We start from the raw sequence: 20,536 nt of genomic DNA on the forward strand, positions 1-20,536 counted from the left end.
GCTCACTTTTTTGATGACCCGGCGCAGGCGATGGAGTGGCTGGACCGACAAGAGGCTGACCGGAACCGCCGGGCCTAGTGTGCGGACTGGAGTGGGCTCTCTGTGGTGATACACCGGATTACGGTTTCTGCTTGGACCGCAATTTATTGGCTGTTTGTATGAGGCCCGGGACCTATGTTCTTTCTTGCTCTGACTACTGCTTACTATAGTGGCTCTGCTTGCTGTGAACTGATGGTCCCTACAACCCTGCCTGCCTTCTACGGAAGATACTTTCCGGGGGGCCGGTACTGTCCGCTTTACCCTCGGATGCCACGATGCTCACTTGTCTGCCCCCCCATTTTGCATGCTGACACTGACTTGGTCCATCCTGGCATGTGTGGTTCTGTCCCTGTTGGCCTTCCTCCCCCGAGATGGCGGACTCCAGCCCCTTTTGCACTCTGATCTCCCTTTACTGCGGTGTACTTTGCTGGGACGACTGCTTCTGCCGTCTGTTCCCCCTTTTTTCAAAATCTTTTTTTTTTTTTTTTTTTTTTTATTCTTCATGTACTTTCCCAATTTATTTCTTTAATCAATTTATTATTATTATTACTGCTGTTTCTACTGCTGCTCGCAGATGCTTGTTTGCCTGTTTTCCTGGCATCGGGGGCGGGGACCGCAGCTCTGGTTTTTGCGGCTGCTCCTGGGGCTGGATACAGCGAGTGTTCGCCTTGTGTGTTGCGCCATGTCGTGTCTGCCCTCCTGGAGAGACAGCTGATTCGGGCGGCGGAGTGAAGCTGCGCTGGACGCTGTTGCTGGGATTCTGAGTTTGAGTTCGGTTGTGAGTTTATGGTAACTGAGTTTATGGTACAACAAAAAATGTCACTTCCTGCATTGCTAGGAACGCACTTATTATTGTGGGGGGGGGGGGTGTGGGGTGGGACCGCTATTGGTACTTGCCTCACCTGCCCCTCCCAGTGAATAGACTGTTCCTTATTGCTGTATGGCTCCAGTTAAATTCTTGACTTGGAACGTCAGGGGACTCCGGGATAAGCTTAAGCGCACAGCAGTTTTTACTTGTCTTAAGACATATAGGGCCGACATAATAGCGCTGATAGAAACACATGTTACTGGCCAACTTCAGTTGGCTCTTAGGCGACCCTGGGTTGGATGGGCGTATCACGCGACCCACACTCCCTACTCCCGGGGTGTGTCACTGCTGATTGCCAAAACACTGCCATTTCACCTGATTGATATGCATACTGATCCCCAGGGGAGATTTATTTTTTTGCATTGTACTGTACATGGTAGACGTTGCCTCCTCCTGGCCCTGTACATACCACCTCCGTACTCTGCTAGCCTGGTGACTGAGGGATTAGCTTTTATGGCCCAATATCCGGGCACCCCTGCCATTTGGCTTGGGGACTTCAACCTTGCCCTTGACCCGAGTATAGACAGGCTGCACGGAGGTTCTGCCCCCGCGGCCCAGATGGGATCTAGGCTGAGTCGCACCCTTGGGGACTTCTCACTGACTGACGTGTGGCGACATAGACACCCCACGGCCCGAGCCTTTACGTGTTTCTCGGCCACACATTCCACTATGTCTCGCATTGACTACATTCTTGCGTCGGACATTCTCCTTCCCCAGCTGGAGGATGCGGGGTTTCACGCAAGATCTCTATCAGATCATGCTCCATGCTGGGCTACCTTTTCTGTGACCCAGCAGGTGGTTCCTCGCGCCTGGCGCCTCAACCCCTTTTGGCTGAAGGCACTGGGGGAGCAGGATGACTTAGCGGAGGAATGGCGTCGCTTTTTTGCTGTGAATAAAGGGACAGCGTCGGGTGGTATTGTATGGGAGACCTTTAAGATCTATGCGCGCTCTACTTTGACTCGGCGTATCAATACCTTGAAGGGCTCTTCCAAATTACTAGCTGATCAGGCAGTCGAGCAGCTGGAAGCTGCTACCTGTCGGTTTGTGGCGAACCCCACGGCAGAAGCTGCCTCGGCGCTTAGGCTCCAGACTAGGGTCCTAGATCATTTGCGCTTCGAACAGGCCAGACGCAAACATTTTTTATCGCGGCAGCGCATCTTCAAGCAGGGCGAGAGGGCGGGCAAACTGCTGGCGTTCCTCGCCCATCAGGACGCGAGGCCGCCGGTGGTGGTGTCCTTAATGGACGAGAGTGGGGTACTTATTTCAGACCCTGCGACGGTAGCCGAAATGTTTAGGTCCTACTATGAGGATGTTTATGCTTCCCGGGTGGAGGCCACCTCACGGGAGACCCAGACGTTCTTACAAGAGGTCCTCTTCCCGCACCTCTCTGTGTCACAGGTTGCTGACTTAGAGGCCCCGTTCACTCTGGATGAAGTTGTGTTGGCGCTCTCCTCCCTGGCAGCGTCCAAGGCCCCGGGACAGGATGGCCTACCTCTAGATTTTTACCACAAGTACTCCGAGGTGCTAGCCCCCGAACTGCTAAATTTGTATACTTCCCTTTTTGACTCTGCCACTCTCCCAGACACTCTACATCAAGCGACGATAGTGGTTATTCCGAAACCGGGTAAAAACCCACACCGCCCTGAGACATACCGCCCGATCTCGCTGCTTCAGGCGGATGTCAAAATTTTAGCCAAGATGTTAGCAACCCGCTTGAACTCTCACATTTTGTCCCTCATCCATCCGGATCAGACGGGATTCATGCCTGGCAAGAACACGGCAATGAACCTCCGTAGGCTCCACATGAATCTGCAGGCTTCCCATGAGCACGTGGGTACTAGAGTTGTGGTGGCGTTGGATGCGGCTAGGGCATTTGACTCGGTGGAGTGGGAATATTTGTGGGAGTGCCTTCGACGGTTCGGGTTTGGCCCTAATTTTTTGAAGTGGGTTAAAATTTTATACTATTCCCCGGAGGCGCAGGTGGCGGTGAACGGGTGGCTGTCGGGTCCCCTTCCTTTGGGGCGGGGGACCAGGCAGGGATGCCCGCTGTCCCCGCTCCTCTATGCCTTGGCGGCGGAGCCGCTGGCTATATCCCTTAGAACCAATGTCCACATCAGGGGCCTTAGGATAGGTACGTTAGTGGAAACAGTTAGCTTATATGCCGACGACATGCTCCTATACCTCGAAGATGAGGGGCCATCGCTGAGGGCAGCACTTTGTACTATCGAGGAATTTGGCAAACATTCAGGTCTTACTATTAACTGGGCTAAGTCGCAGATCCTCCCTATTGATGCGTCTCCTCCGATGCATGACGCGGCCTCCCTTCCGCTGAGTAGAGTATCCTCTATTCAGTACTTGGGAATCCAGATCACGAGGGAGCCCTCCGACTGTATAGCCCATAATATTGAACCCCTGATTTCATATTTGAAGAGTAAAACCCAATCCTGGGCAAGGCTCCCCCTTGGGGTGATGGGCAGGATTAATCTAATTAAAATGATTCTGCTACCCAAATTCTTATACAAATTCTGGCACTCCTCCGTTTTAATCCCTCTTAAGTATTTTAAAACCTTGGATTCTATCCTTAATTCCTTCGTCTGGGGCTCTGGACGACACAAATTAGCCTGGAATACATTGAAAAACCCAACTGACCTGGGGGGAGCCGCACTGCCTGACTTCCATGCATACTATATTGCTGCCCAACTTTCCCATTTCTTTCACCTTCATAAAACAGATGCCCCTAGATATAGTACTTTGATTTGCAGAGTGCCTCATGGCCATGCTCACTCCCCCCTGCAGGTTCTGTTTCGGGGTAGGGAGACTACTAGGCGTGTGGGGGGGGGCGCCCCTCTGCTTCTTCAGCACCGGCGGGTGTGGGGGATTGCCCTTAGGATGGTGGGGGCGGATTGGGTACATTCCCACACGCCCTTGTGGCGCAATCCCTGCCTGGGGGAGCTTTGGGAACTACCCGGGGCGGGTCTCTGGGCCGCCAGGGGGGTGGTGTACCTGTACCAGGTCGTCACCCCGCGGGGGGTGCGCAGTTTTCAGGCGTTGCAAGGGGAGTTTGGGATCCCTTCGCATATGGTGTTTCGATATGCGCAGCTGTCTCACGCCCTTGGGGCCCAATTCGGGGAGGGGTTCCCTGTTCCTCAGGAACTGTCACTGGTGGGCATTCTTATTGGTGAGGAGTCCTCCAAACTGATCTCCACTTTATATAGTTCACTTCGACGCCGTTCTGAGTCCAGGCTGGCTGAGGTAGCTAAACACAGGTGGGAAGAGGAACTGGGCCCGCTCGAGACTGAGGAATGGGAGGAGGTGTTGGATAATGTTAAACTGACTTCTCCCAAGATGTCCGACAGGCTGACTCAATTGTACATTGTGCACAAATCTTATCTTACTCCCGTGCGTATTTGTAGATATAAACCTACTCAAGACCCGGGGTGCCCGCGCTGTAGGACTGTCCCATGCTCCTTCTATCACTTGCTGTGGTCATGTCCACATGTTCAGACCTTCTGGCAGCAAGTTATTCAATTCCTTCATGATCGTATGGGTTCCCCGCTTCAGGTGGACCCTAAAACCTGCATCCTGGGTCTGCTGCCAGTCCCTATGACCGACCCTTCCCATGCGGTTTTTGTACAGGAAACTCTATTCAGCGCTAGAAAGGTAATTGCCAGGTGTTGGATGCGGTCCGAGGCCCCGACGTTTGGGGCTTGGGTAGCTGAGGTAAATTTAACGCTGCCCATGAAAAAAGTCATTTACGCGCATAGGGGGTGCCCCAACAAATTTAATAAGATATGGGATCGCTGGCTTACTAACCCAGACACTTGTGTGGACTAGCCCCCCCTGGGCGGGGTGGTGCGGGGTGAGGTGTGTTCTCTTGGCCTGGTTCAGGGGACTGGATGTGGTGCTTATCAACGTCGCAGCAGATACTGGGTATGACCAAGATGGGATACTAGAGGAGCCTCTTACCCTATTTGTATTGAGCGGATTGACTATGCGGTCTGTCTCCTTATCAGCACCAGGGATGGGTGGGTACTCTGGATGTGTTTATATGAGTTACTGTCTTATTGATACAATATGCCATACAGTGCAAGTGCTCTGTTATTCTGCTGCCGTTCTACCGGATCTGATCTGTATTTCTATACATCACTGTACTGATTTTGAAGTTTGTTGTCCTGTCCTGCTGGATGTACCTATGATGTCGAAATTTTTTCCTTCTTTTTTCCTGTCTACTGGCTTGTATACCAATAAACTCGTTGTTTTAAAAAAAAAAAAAAAAAAGGGTTTTGATAAACATAACCTATGGAGACACTATGCGAAGTTTCATAAAAAAGACCCCTCATCTTTATTAATTTGTGGTATTCAAAAATACAAGCCCCATTGGAGAGGTGATAATAAAATTATTAGGATTAGCCAATCTGAATCCCGATGGATTCATGAATTATGCACTTTAACAGCTTTTGGACATAACGTTGACTTTGATCTTAATTGTTTTATTTCTAATTATTAATTCAAGATTTTTGTGCATTTTATTAATATTAATGAATTTTTTTATATTTTTCTATATATACTTATATATATATAGATAGCATTGGGGTTAGATGTACTTCACTGATGAGGGGTTTTGTCCTCTCCCCCCTCCCCCTCCTGTTTTTTTTTTTCCGGTATTAATTTCCCAATTGATTGGTCCAGTCAAAACCAACGTTATGGCCAGTTATGAGATAGTTAAAATATAGCTATGGTATAGTTGTCCTTTTTTTCATAATATTGCTATGTATTTGAATGACTAGATGAACACAGTTAGCATTGCCTGTATAAAATGATGTAGTATGGCATTTAACCACAAGATGGCAGTGTCTTTGGAGCGATATATTTAGAATGTTATTTTACACTTATTTATGTGGAGAAAGTTATAACAATTACTTTGTGATTTTTAGTAATGTTATTAGTAGATGTGGAAGTAATTTGAATATGCTTTTATTTTCAAGTTGTATCAGGAAGCTAGTAGTATTAAGGTATGGGGCGGTTGTTGTTTTGAGTTGCTATAGCCGCCCGCCCTATTTAAACTTCGACACCTGACTCCTTGACCCTTTGAAAAAGTCACGTGTCTGTGACGCAACGTGTCAGGGAGGAGCCAGGTGTCACGATCGTCACTTCCGGTCGCGGCCAAGACCGAAAGTTCCCTTGTTTACAAGCGCAAGATTCTGTTTTTTAATGTGAGTGGATATTTTACATTATTTTATTAAAGTTTACATTTCTACACATGAGAGTCCCCTTTCTTTCCCCCATGATCGTTGGTATTTTGGATTTTAATGTGAGGCTGAACAAATCATCTATAAGGAGCCAAATCAGCAATTTCCCCTACAAGTGTGTTGGACCCTGAGGGGTCTTGTATTGAGGTGAGAGGCTGGGGGAAACGGGGGGGTGCACTGGTGGAGCACTGAAGGTGGACTCTCTCTCTCTTTTTGTGAAGCATGTCTGCATCTGTGACAACACTGCATGACTATTACATATACTGTCACATTTGGATATCGAGCTACTGAATAGCACTGGAACATTTGTTTGATCACCTGTATTTGCACATGGACTTTTTTATTTTTATTTTTTTCTTCTTCTTTTTTAGCCATTTTTGTATTGTGATTCAGTCACATATTGTTTGCGATATTTGCACCTTTCATGTCATTTGGATGTATCACTTTTTATATATGTGATTTTGCACTTTTTAAATATTATACACTACTGTGTTTTGCACGTTTATGGATGCACAGTGTTTTTACATTTGCACATTTATGTACGTATTTATTACAGTTATTGATTTGTGTCACATAATAGATGGTGTATTTTAAAAGGCAGCGCTACATACCTTTTTTTTACATATATATATATATATTTATATTTATTAACCACATGCCCTCTGGCAGATTTACTCCCCTTCATGACCAGATCATGTTTTTCAATACGGCACTGCACTACTTATTTTAACTGACAATTGCGTGGTCATGCAACGCTGTATGCAAATAAAATGTATGTCTTTTTTTGCCACATAAATAGAGCTTTCTTTTGGTGGGATTTGATCAACTCTGCAGTTTTACATTTTTTTGCACTATATACAAAAAGAGACTAAATGAAGGAAATCAGCAGAGCTTCCTCTCATTTCAGAGCTTCCCCTTAAATCTAGAACAAGTGGACTTGCAGGGCACAGTATATTTGCCGTTAATAAATCAACCTCATTGTGTCTGCAATAAAATTTCTGCCTGCTCATATTTTTTTTTTTTTAAAGAGGAGTTCCAGCCTGTATAAATAAAAAAAAAAAAGAAAAGTCAGGAACAGGGTGGCCATCCTCCTACAGTATTTTTTACTGACAAAACATGGAAAATTTACTGGCGGAGCACATTTTTTACTGGCATAAGAAATTACAGAACTCCTATTGAAAACTAAAACAGTGAATATTTGAACAGTATAAACATATATGGAAACACTGACAATACCTATACCAAAGTCATTTGTTTGATTTACACTTATAAAGTCAACACAGCATGAAAATATCAGCCCCTGATATATAGGCCTCTTTCACGCGACTGATACGCTCAAGTCCGCCTTTTTTCAGGTGGACCTGAACGGATGCTCCATAGAGGTCTATGGAGCGTCGGATGTCAGCGGTGACATGTCCGATGACGTCCGACCCGCTCCGATCCGAAAAAGTCTGAGGATCGGATCGGGTGACGATGGACTCTGCGGTCCGTCCTCATCCGATCCCCTATAGGGGAGAGCGGTGCTCGGACAGGTCCGTCCCTGCACGGTGTGCAGAGACAAACCTGTCCTCTGCCTGCTCAGTGGGGATCGACAGATCGATCCCCGCTGAGCAAGCGGATGTCCACGGGGCAGATCAGCGCGGATCCGTTTCGTGTGAAAGAGCCGTTACTGGTAGTTATAAAAAAATCACAGATTTTTACAGACTGTCAGTAAATTTACTGGCGTTTGACAACCCTAGTCAGGAGCTACAAATAGTGTAGCTCATGAATGTTAACCACTTAAGCCCCAGACCACTTTTTGCGATTCGGCACTGCGTCTCTTTAACTGACAATTGCGCGGTCGTGCGACATGGCTCCCAAACAAAATTGACGTCCTTTTTTCCCCACAAATAGAGATTTCTTTTGGTGGTATTTGATCACCTCTGTGGTTTTTATTTTTTGCGCTATAAACAAAAAAAGAGCAACAATTTTGAAAAAAAAGCATTATATTTTACATTTTGTTATAATATAAAAAATATATTTTTTCCTCAGTTTAGGCCAATATGTATTCTTCTACATATTTTTGGTAAAGAAAATCACAATAAGTGTTAACTAATTGGTTTGCGCAAAAGTTATAGCGTTTACAAAATAGGGGACAGTTTTATGGCATTTTTTTTAATAATTTATTTTTTTTACTAGTAATGGCGGGGATCAGCGACTTTTATCGTGACTGTGACATTACACCAGACACATTGGACATTTTTGACACCATTGTCATTTATACAGCAATCAGTGCTATACAAATGCACTGATTCCTGTCTAAATGACACTGACAGTGAAGGGGTTAATAGCTAGGTGGCAGTGTAGGGGTTAAGTGTGTCATGGGGCGAGTTTCTAACTGTGGGGCGGTGTGGCTGTGTGTGACACGTCACTGATCACTCCTCCCGATCACAGGGAGAAGAGATCAGTGACACTGTCACTAGGCAGAACAGGTAGATGCTTGTTTACATTAGCATCTCCCAGTTCTTCCTTCCCGTGAGACTATCGCGGGTATCCCCGCGGTGATCGAGTCCACGGGACTTGTGATCCGACTCACGGAGGTCTCAGCCAGCATGCACGCGATGGCGGCATGCACATGATGGCGTGGCCCCAAATTTAATGGGACGTACAGGTATGCCCATTTGCCCATCCATGCCATTCTGCCAAAGTACATCAGCATGCGCCAGTTGGGAAGTGGTTAATATAAGGATACTTACCTGTAGTGGTATCCCGTGATGTTGGCACCCCTAGCCGATTTGTCCATCAGCTTTGGGTGCAGGAGCGGCATCCTTATAAGGGAAATAGGAAGTGAAGCCCTGCGGCTTCCCAGCCTGTTTCCTACTGTGCATGTGTGAGTTGCGCTGCCCTTATTGAAAGGTCCCACTCTCTTCTAGGACTTGTGTCTCCCAGAAGACAGCAGGGGGCGTAAAATTCAGTAGATCAACGCAATCAATGTGCAGCGATCTTATCCGGGAAGAGGGAGCGGGTACCTGATTTTGACAAAAAGTGCCAAATATGGCAGTGGGGGTGGGGGGGGGGGCTGGTGTGAACAAGCAGAGCTTCCACTTTTGGGCTGAGCTCCACTTTAGACTTCAGTTCCAGTTTTAATTTGAGTATCGCTTAGGCTGACTTCACATTTGCGTGTCTGTTGTTTTCTGTGTTCTTTTGTTATTACCTTGGACAGGTATGTTTGTCATGCGTTGACGTGTGCTGAAACTCCCATGAAAGGCTCATCAAAAGCATCAGTGGATTGAAAACTCGGAATGTTTTCAGCCAATGCGTGTCAAGGCACTGCACAGATCTGAATTGGCAGAATCCTGGCTTGTTTACACTTGTGTTGCTCTCTGAAGAGCGATCAGTATTGGATTGATCTTTGGAGGGTGTTTAACAGGTGTTGAGGAGGCATTATGTTGCCTGTTTTACCCCCTAAAAACCCCACCACCCCATTCAGTTGATTGAGTCTCATCTGTCAGTCGCTGTTGGCCGCCATGAGCGACAGTGCGGATAAATTTGGTTGCGCCGCAGTGGAAAGCATTGTGGCCATATGTACACCCCAATCCATTGCCTTTGCAGGTAGTAACGCTGCTCAGGTGTGTGTGTTTACAGTCCCCTAAATTCAAAGTGTAAATTTGCATTGCAAGTAGGGGGAAATAGTCCCCATCAACTCAAAACAACATGTCCATCTAAAGTCTAGTACACACTACTCATTTTTTCTTTCAGGGCTGAACAAAAAAAACTGACAGCTCCAGAGGAGCCGATGTACTAACTAAGAGATGTTAGTACAGCTATCTCCCCTACTGTGCTATTGTGTTCTGACAGGGGGGACTGCCATGTCACTTTAATAGAAGCTGGCCGCCTTCTGTTGGCTGCAGTACACGGGCAGAGCTTCTGGCGGTTTCTAGTGGACCAAGCGATGCTGCCCACCATTCAGCCCATGTGTACGGGCATTAGACTCTTCTGTCTTACAGGGTGATGGTACATTATTATTATTATTATAATTATTATTATTATATATATTTATATATATGAGATCTTGTACAATATATATAGTACATGATCTCACTGCAGAGTTGTCACGTTATAGGAAGTAGAAAAATATATGATCAATTGACAGGATCAACAGGTAACAGAAATACAATATATTGTCAAAAGTATTGTGACAGCTGCCTTTACACGCACATTAACTTGTTTTTTTTTTGTTTTGTTTTTTCAAATAGCAATTTTTATTAGTCGTCATTGATTTTCAACAAAGGTAAAAAGCGTAACGTGAACGTACATGAACAAAAGCGAAATGTACACGACGGAAGTCCATTTAAGGTAGGAGCAAAATACAACAACCATAGTCATTGATACTACCGAAAATGTTACCGCACATCAACTTTAATGGCCTCCCAGTCTAAGGCTGGATTCACACCTACGCATTTTTATGTGCTTTTTGCATTTTGCTGATTTGCACTACAGATCGTGTTCCATAGGAAACCATGTTATATGGACTCTAGGGCAAATCTGCAAAATGCAAAAAGCACTAAAACTGTATAGGTGTGAATCCAGCCTTAGTCTGCAGGGTTCAGTATTGGGTTGGCCCACCCTTTGCAGTTATAACAGCTTCAACTCTTCTGGGAAGGCTGTCCACAAGGTTTAGGAGTGTGTCTATGGAAATGTTGGACCATTCTTCCAGAAGTGCGTTTGTGAGGTCAGGCACTGATGTTGGACGAGAAGGCCTGGAGTGCAGTCTCAACCCAAAGGTGTTCTATCGGGTTGAGGTCAGGACTCTGTGTAGTCCAGTCAAGTTCCTCCACCCCAAACTCACTCATGCATGTCTTTATGGACCTTGCTTTTTGCACTGGTCCAAATCATTTGGTAGAGGTGGGGGTTATGGTGTGGGGTTGTTTTTCAGGAGTTGGGATTGGCCTCTTAGTTCCAGTGAAGGAATCTCTTAAGGCGTGAGCATACCAAGACATTTTGGACAATTTCTGCTCCCAGCTTTGTGGGAACAGTTTGAGGATGGCCCTTTCCTGTTCCTACTTGTCTGTGCACCAGTGCACAAACTTGACTGGCCTGCACAGAGTCCTGACCTCAACCTGATATAACACCTTTGGGATGAATTAGAGTGGAGACTGCGAGCCAGGTTTTCTCATCCAACATCAGTGCCTGACCTCACAAATGCTCTTCTGGAAAAATGGTCAAACATTTCCATAGACACACTTCTAAACCTTGTGCTCAGCCTTCCCAGAAGACTTGAAGCTGTTATAGCTGCAAAGGGTGGGCAACGCAATACTGAACCCTACGGACTAAGACTGGGATGTCATTAAATGTCATGTGTGTGTAAAGGCAGGCGCCCCAATGCCTTTACACACAGTTTATTCTGGGAACTCAGAAACAAATGCTGTTAATTCTGGAAATAGACGGCATCATGTATAGCATTTTTTATTTCAGTCATAGTTTCATTCATAGCTTTTACAAAGAAAACATTCTGATTGGGTTCTCTCTCCCTAACGAGCATACGTGTCATCACTCCATTAATTCCTACAGATGATCTGTACAGTACTCTTGGTAGCCACCAGTCACCCAGCAGAGTAGGAATCAGGGTGGATATAAATAAATTATTTTATTTTTTTATCTGATTTTTTTTATCGATTTTTTTTTTTATATATCAATTTTTTTTAATAAAATGCTTTTGGGGTAAAAATCTATCTAAAGATAAATTTCTATTTAGGATGCATTAATAATTTAGTTTATTCAGCATGAAATGGAGCTTAGTTATGTAGCATGAGGCTGTATATTCTGCAATATTTACATTTTTTGATAAACTCATTCAATGAATCCAAGCTCTGCAAGCTGAGATAACAGGCACTGCATTGATGTATTCACAGTAACCAGGCGATAAAACAAAATTCAGGAATATTCCTTTATCCCATTATTTTGCAAATCTATGTACACTACAAACTGTATGATTGAATAGGCTCAGATATCGCTGTTTTACTAACCTGACAGCTTAATATTCTAAATAAGAAACCTTCATTTTGTTTGCAAATATTAAAGATTCTAACTACCAATAAGTCCTTGCGTTTAAAGAGCACCTGTCACTTCAGATCCATCATGGAAGCACTTGTTAGCGGGCATCCACTCACCTGCTGCCACCACGTCCCTCACCTTGTTGTGTCACTGCCACATCACCAGCTGTCCCATTAAAGTGAATGGGACTGTCGGTGAGTCAACAGCGGGTCAGAGGAGGAGCCACTGCGGGACAGAGATGACAGTTGCTGTTTAACCACTTGACATCCGTGCTATGGCTGAATGACGGCCACAGTGAATTCAAATCCACCCTGGTAGGAATCATCCATAGTAATGAATAGGGCCCCTGGGTGCATGCATGGTAGGAAGAGGATCTGGCTGAGACACTTTCCTTGCAAAGGCTCTGTAGTGCCAATCAGGACTTACCAATGAGGACCATGGAAGTCGGAAGAGTGGAAATTTACTAGGAAGACTGCAATTAATGAGATGGTTCTAAAGTTGTCCTTTAAGCAGGAAGTCTGAGCAACAAATAGTTTTCTGTGTTCTTTCTTTTTAGTGTATTCTTTATTAAGGCCCCAATCAAATCTGATTACGTAGATTCATGCAGATTTATCCTATTCAAATTCAAAGGGTGTGTCTGAATATGCGCTGCACAAGTATTTATGTGCATTTTTCAAGCATTTCTCTGCCTAACAACTAGGCTCCTTCTCCTCCTCCTGAAGCTTATAATACATATAAAAAATGCTTCAAAAACGTGTATATATGCGTTAAAACATACCAAAAATTCACTGGCAAATCTCTGGCAAAAATACGCTCTGCTCAGGTGTGAATGCAGCCTTGATGTATAATTAAAGACTTTTTTTTTTTTTTTGGATAGTGTGGAGAGCAGGCATGTACCGGCCATCGGGACTACTGGGAGTTTCCTGGTGGGCCGATGGCTCAGTGGGCCACTCTGATGTAAGGGGGCTGGTGATGGGACACTCTGATGTAAGGGGGCTGCTGATGGGACGCTCTGATGTAAGGGGCTGCTGATGGGACACTCTGATGTAAGGGGCTGCTGATGGGACACTCTGATGTAAGGGGGCTGCTGATGGGACACTCTGATGTAAGGGGGCTGCTGATGGGACACTCTGATGTAAGGGGGCTGCTGATGGGACACTCTGATGTAAGGGGGCTGCTGATGGGACACTCTGATATAAGGGGGTGCTGATGGGACACTCTGATGTAAGGGGGTGCTGATGGGACACTCTGATGTTAGGGAGTGCTGATGGGCTACTCTGGTGTAAGGGGGATGGTGATGGGACACTCTGATGTAAGGGGGCTGCTGATGGGACACTCTTATGTAAGGGGCTGCTGATTGGACACTCTGATGTAAGGGGGCTGCTGATGGGACACTCTGATGTAAGGGGGCTGCTGATGGGACACTCTGATGTATGGAGGTGCTGGTAATGGGACACTCTGATGTAAGGGGGCTGGTAATGGGACACTCTGATGTAAGGGGGCTGGTAATGGGACACTCTGATGTAAGGGGGTGCTGATGGGACACTCTGATGTAAGGGGGTGCTGATGGGACTCTCTGATGTTAGGGAGTGCTGATGGGACACTCTGATGTAAGGGGGCTGGTGATGGGACACTCTGATGTAAGGGGGTGCTGATGGGACACTCTGATGTAAGGGGCTGCTGATGGGACACTCTGATGTAAGGGGGCTGCTGATGGGACACTCTTATGTAAGGGGGCTGGTGATGGGATACTCTGATGTAAGGGGGCTGGTAATGGGACACTCTGATTTAAGGGGGTGCTGATGGGACACTCTGATGTAAGGGGGTGCTGATGGGACTCTCTGATGTTAGGGAGTGCTGATGGGACACTCTGATGTAAGGGGGTGCTGATGGGACACTCTGATGTAAGGGGGTGCTGATGGGACACTCTGATGTAAGGGGGTGCTGATGGGACTCTCTGATGTTAGGGGGTGCTGATGGGACTCTCTGATGTTAGGGAGTGCTGATGGGACACTCTTATGTAAGGGGGCTGGTGATGGGACACTCTGATGTAAGGGGTGATGATGGGACACTCTGTTGTAAGGGGGTGCTGATGGGACACACTGATGTTAGGGAGTGCTGATGGGACACTCAAAATGTAAGTGGGCCGGTCTGGATGAAGTCCAGGGCCAAATTTCTGTCCCAGTCCAGCCCTGGTGGAGAGGGATCAGATCTGTGATCCCGTTAGGGAGACTCACCCTCTACTTTCATTTTTAACCATTATCATCGAAAGTGAAGGTAAAAGGAAATCACTAATTTTGGGTTGACGCCGAAACAGGATTGGCGGCACTAGTTCTGGTGACACCCAGGGATTCCCTCACTCAGGAGGGATTTCCTCTCACTTCCTGTATTTGGCTATGGGATAGGATGTGAAAGGAAGTCTCAACAACGAGCCACAGATGTGGAAAGTGGGGATGGTGTATTGAGGGTGATGAGCTGTGTTGCTTTTACGCCAAACATATCGTTTTGCATTGTGGGCAAAAAGTTTGATTTTGGTTTCATCTGACCAGAGCACCTTCTTCCACATGTTTGGTGTGTCTCCCAGGTGGCTTGTGGCAAACTTTAGACAAGACTTTTTATGGATATCTTTGAGAAATGGCTTTCTTCTTGCCACTCTTCTATAAAGGCCAGATTTGTGCAGTGTAAGACTGATTGTTGTCCTATGGACAGACTCTCCCACCTCAGCTGTAGTTCTCTGCAGTTCATCCAGAGTGATCATGGGCCTCTTGACTGCATCTCTGATCAGTCTTCTCCTTGTCTGAGCTGAAGGTTTAGAGGGGCGGCCAGGTCTTGGTAGATTTGCAGTGGTCTGATACTCCTTCCATTTCAAAATGATCACTTGCACAGTGCTCCTTGGGATGTTTAAAGCTTGGGATATCTTTTTGTATCCAAATCCGGCTTTAAACTTTTCCACAACAGTATTACGGACCTGCCTGGTGTGTTCCTTGGTCTTCATGATGCTCTCTGCTCTTTCAACAGAACCCTGAGACTATCACAGAGCAGGTGCATTTATACAGAGACTTGATTACACACAGGTGGATTCTATTTATCACCATCAGTCATTTAGGACAACATTGGATCATTCAGAGATCCTCGCTGAACTTCTGGAGTGAGTTTGCTGCACTGAAAGTAAAGGGGCCGAATAATTTTGCACGCACCACTTTTCAGTTTTTGATTTGCTAAAAAAGTTTAAACTATCCAATAGATTTCGCTCCACTTCACAATTGTGTCCCACTTGTTGGTGATTCTTCACAAAAAATAAACATTTGATATCTTTATGTTTGAAGCCTGAAATGTGGCTTTTCACAGGTTGAAAAGTTCAAGGGAGCCGAATACTTTTGCAAGGCACTGTGCATATATATATATCTATATAGATATATATAGATATATAGATATATCTATATATATCTATATATAAAGATATATATATATATATTTAAATATGTGTGTATATATAGAAGGAGAGAGAAAAATACATACAGAGAAAGTTCTATATACTGTACGGATAAACGGATAGATAGATTACAGATAGATAACCGGCAGATAAATAGATCGATAACAGATAGATAGATAAGTGAGTAAGAGATACAAATAAATCCAGTATAGAATAGACTGTACTGTACAGAGAGGGGATTCAATAAAGGTAGAGCAACCAAACAGAAAGATAGATGGATAAATTACAGTGTAGAGATGTGTGTTACAAAATAGATATATACAGCGACTGTACAGTACAGAGATAGATAGTAATTAGATAAATATATAGTGGAGATAGATAGATAACAGGCAGATATATAGATCAATAACCGATACATATTTCGTAGATAAATAGATCAATGACACACAAATAAATAGATTGATAATTGATAGGTAACAGATAGATATATAACAGATATATATATATATATAACAAATAGATATATAACACGCAGATAAATAGATCGATAATGAAAAGATAAATGGATAGAGATAGATAACAGGCAGATCAATGACAGATAGATACACAGATAGATAAGATTGAGGTTGATAGATTAATAAAGTATATTTTACAGAGAAAGATTAGATATTTAAAAAAAAAAGATATACAAACAAAAAAGATAAACTGGCTGATAGATAACAGGTAGATAGACAATACTGTGCAAAGGGAAATGAGAGGTCCAGTGAAAAGAGATAGAAAAATGAATAGACAGACGTAGATTAGACAGATAGTACACAGAGAGGGTTATTTATGAAAGGCAAATCCACTTTGCACTACAAGTGCAAACTACAAGTGCAAAGTACACCTGAAAGTGCCCTTGGAAGAGCAGTCGCTGTAGACCTGAGGGGGACATGCAAGGAAAAGTTAAGAAAAGCATTTTAGCTTGCACATGATTGGATGATAAAATCAGCAGAGCTTCCCCTCATTTCAGATCTACCCCTTAGATTTACAGCGACTGCACTTCCAAGTGCACTTTCAGCACAATTCCAGGTGCACTTTGCACTTGTAGTTTGCACCTGTAGTGCAAAGTGGATTTGCCTTTCGTAAATAACCCCCAGAGAGTGAGATAAAGAGAAATATACAGATAAAACCAGTTATATTGTATGAAGAGAGAAAGATTGATTAGATTGATATAGGGGAGAGAGCTAGATAGAGATATGTTACATTTGTCCTGTATACATAGAAATAGATAAACTGTGCTTTACATACAAATCGGTAAATATACAAAGAGATAAAGGAGTTGTAAACCCTCAAGGTTTTTCACATTCTGTGCATTTCTATGCATTAAGGTAAAACGCCTTTTTGGTCTGCAGCTCTCCCCAGAGCCCCCCATTTATTTACCTGAACCCGATCTTTTCAGCGACAGGGACGAGCCCAGCAGCTCCAGCCATTGTCTCAAGTCCTCATTGGATAGATTGATAGCAGCAGGAGACATTGGCTCATGCTGCTGTCAATCAAATCAAGTGTGTGTGTGTGGGGGGGGGGGGCAAGTCCTGCTGTCTGTGTCAATGGACATAGCAGCTGGACTGCAGCACGAGTGCTTCCATGGAAAGCGGCTCTCCGCGGGGGCACCCGAGAACAGGAGGAGCCAGGATCGCTGCCAGGGGAACCCCAGAAGAGGAGGATCAGAGCTGCTCCATGCAAAACCCTTACACAGAATAGGTAAGTATAACACATTTGTTATTTAACCACTTTCCGACCAGCAGCCGTCATTATACAGCGGCAGGTCGTAGCTGTACATCGGTTCCTTTAAGCTAGGTTCACACCATAGCGATGCGGGAATGCCGCGAATCCGCTGCGTTTTCCCGCATCGCATGCCTCCCGCCGGCAGTTCACACTGCCCTATGCGGACTGCTGGGAGTGTCAATGAAATGTTAATGACACCCCCATATCTGTCCGCATATCGCAGAGCGATCTGCACACTCGCACAGGAATCGGATCGCATGGTGTGAACACCCATTCGATCCGATTCTGCTGCGGACCAAAAAAAGGGTCCCGTGCGAGTCTGCGGCGGGTGCGATGCGAGTTCAGCCATACTATCTGTATGGCTGAACTCGCATCGCTACAGAGATCGGATGTGATTTGCACTGCAGTGTGGTGTGAATCACATCCGGATCTCCCACCCGAGCAGTGTGAACCCAGCCTTAAGCGGGATAGCAGGCTGGGGGGAATTATACCATGTATGGCAATGACTTGCCAATTTTCAGACCAAAGTCTCCTGTTTGCTTACAGAAGTCAGAGCCAGTGCAGCAGATCTACAGAAGTCAGAGGCAGCGCAGCAGATCTACAGAAGTCAGAGCCAGCGCAGCAGATCTACAGAAGTCAAAGCCAGCGCAGCAGATCTACAGAAGTCAGAGCCAGCGCAGCAGATCTACAGAAGTCAAAGCCAGCGCAGCAGATCTACAGAAGTCAGAGCCAGCGCAGCAGATCTAAAGAAGTCAGAGCCAGCGCAGCAGATCTACAGAAGTCAAAGCCAGCGCAGCAGATCTACAGAAGTCAGAGCCAGCGCAGCAGATCTACAAAAGTCAGAGCCAGCACAGCAGATCTACAGAAGTCAGAGCCAGCGCAGCAGATATACAGATGTCAGAGCCAGCGCATCAGATCTACACAAGTCAGAGCCAGCACAGCAGATCTACAGAAGTCAGAGCCAGCGCAGCAGATCTACAGATGTCAGAGCCAGCGCATCAGATCTACACAAGTCAGAGCCAGCACAGCAGGTCTACAGAAGTCAGAGTCAGCGCAGCAGATCTACAGAAGTCAGAGCCAGTGCAGCAGATCTACAGATGTCAGAGCCAGCGCAGCAGATCTACAGATGTCAGAGCCAGCGCAGCAGATCTACAGATGTCAGAGCCAGCGCAGCAGATCTACAGAAGTCAGAGCCAGCGCAGCAGATCTAAAGAAGTCAGAGCCAGTGCAGCAGATCTATATATATATATATATATATATATATATTATATATATACACAGTGCCTTGCGAAAGTATTCGGCCCCCTTGAACTTTTCAACCTTTTGCCACATTTCAGGCTTCAAACATAAAGATATAAAATTGTTTTTTTTTGTGAAGAATCACCAACAAGTGGGACACAATTGTGAAGTGGAGAGAAATCTATTGGATTTTTGAAACTTTTTTAACTAATAAAAAAATGAAAAGATGGGCGTGCAAAATTATTCGGCCCCCTTGCGTTAATACTTTGTAGAGCCACCTTTTGCTGCGATTACAGCTGCAAGTCGCTTGGGGTATGTCTCTATCAGTTTTGCACATCAAGAGACTGAAATTCTTGCCCATTCTTCCTTGCAAAACAGCTCGAGCTCAATCAGGTTGGATGGAGAGCGTTTGTGAACAGCAGTTTTCAGCTCTTTCCACAGATTCTCAACTGGATTCAGGTCTGGAATTTGACTTGGCCATTCTAACACCTGGATACGTTTATTTGTGAACCATTCCTTTGTAGATTTTGCTGTATGTTTGGGATCATTGTCTTGTTGGAAGATAAATCTCCGTCCCAGTTTCAGGTGTTTTGCAGACTCCAACAGGTTTTCATCCAGAATGGTCCTGTATTTGGCTGCATCCATCTTCCCCTCAATTTTAACCATCTTCCCTGTCCCTGCTGAAGAAAAGCAGGCCCAACCATGATGCTGCCACCACCATGTTTGACAGTGGGGATGGTGTGTTGAGGGTGATGAGCTGTGTTGCTTTTACGCCAAACATATCGTTTTGCATTGTGGGCAAAAAGTTTGATTTTGGTTTCATCTGACCAGAGCACCTTCTTCCACATGTTTGGTGTGTCTCCCAGGTGGCTTGTGGCAAACTTTAGATGAGACTTTTTATGGATATCTTTGAGAAATGGCTTTCTTCTTGCCACTCTTCTATAAAGGCCAGATTTGTGCAGTGTATGACCGATTGTTGTCCTATGGACAGACTCTCCCACCTCAGCTGTAGTTCTCTGCAGTTCATCCAGAGTGATAATGGGCCTCTTGACTGCATCTCTGATCAGTCTTCTCCTTGTCTGAGCTGAAAGTTTAGAGGGGCGGCCAGGTCTTGGTAGATTTGCAGTGGTCTGATACTCCTTCCATTTCAAAATGATCACTTGCACAGTGCTCCTTGGGATGTTTAAAGTTTGGGAAATCTTTTTGTATCCAAATCTGGCTTTAAACTTCTCCACAACAGTATTACGGACCTGCCTGGTGTGTTCCTTGGTCTTCATGATGCTCTCTGCTCTTTTAACAGAACCCTGAGACTATCACAGAGCAGGTGCATTTATACAGAGACTTGATTACACACAGGTGGATTCTATTTATCACCATCAGTCATTTAGGACAACATTGGATCATTCAGAGATCCTCGCTGAACTTCTGGAGTGAGTTTGCTGCACTGAAAGTAAAGGGGCCGAATAATTTTGCACACACCACTTTTCAGTTTTTTATTTGCTAAAAAAGTTTAAACTATCCAATAGATTTCCTTCCACTTCACAATTGTGTCCCACTTGTTGGTGATTCTTCACAAAAAATAAACATTTGATATCTTTATGTTTGAAGCCTGAAATGTGGCTTTTCACAGGTTGAAAAGTTCAAGGGGGCCGAATACTTTTGCAAGGCACTGTGCATATATATCTATATATATATATATATAGATATATATAATATGTGTGTATATATAGAAGGAGAGAGAAAAATACATACAGAGAAAGTTCTATATAAATGGCTCATGCTGCTGTCAATCAAATCAAGTGTGTGTGTGTGTGGGGGGGGCAAGTCCTGCTGTCTGTGTCAATGGACATAGCAGCTGGACTGCAGCACGAGTGCTTCCATGGAAAGCGGTTCTCCGCGGGGGCACCC

At 45.1% G+C, this 20,536-nt stretch overlaps 1 protein-coding gene across 1 annotated transcript in view; it reads left to right on the forward strand.

Annotated features, from left to right (window-relative positions):
• Positions 1-10,491, forward strand: part of LOC143986759 (uncharacterized) — a 111,092-nt gene extending 100,601 nt beyond the window's left edge. The window contains exon 4 of the mRNA XM_077485164.1: positions 10,392-10,491. The gene's annotated coding sequence lies outside the window, so the exon portion shown is untranslated. The remainder of the gene's footprint in view (positions 1-10,391) is intronic.
• Positions 10,492-20,536: the final 10,045 nt, after the last annotated feature.

Source organism: Lithobates pipiens, unplaced genomic scaffold (assembly GCF_037356315.1).
Source record: "Lithobates pipiens isolate NorthernLeopardFrog02 unplaced genomic scaffold, aLitPip1_a1.2 Scaffold_18, whole genome shotgun sequence".
Lineage (NCBI taxonomy): Eukaryota > Metazoa > Chordata > Amphibia > Anura > Ranidae > Lithobates > Lithobates pipiens.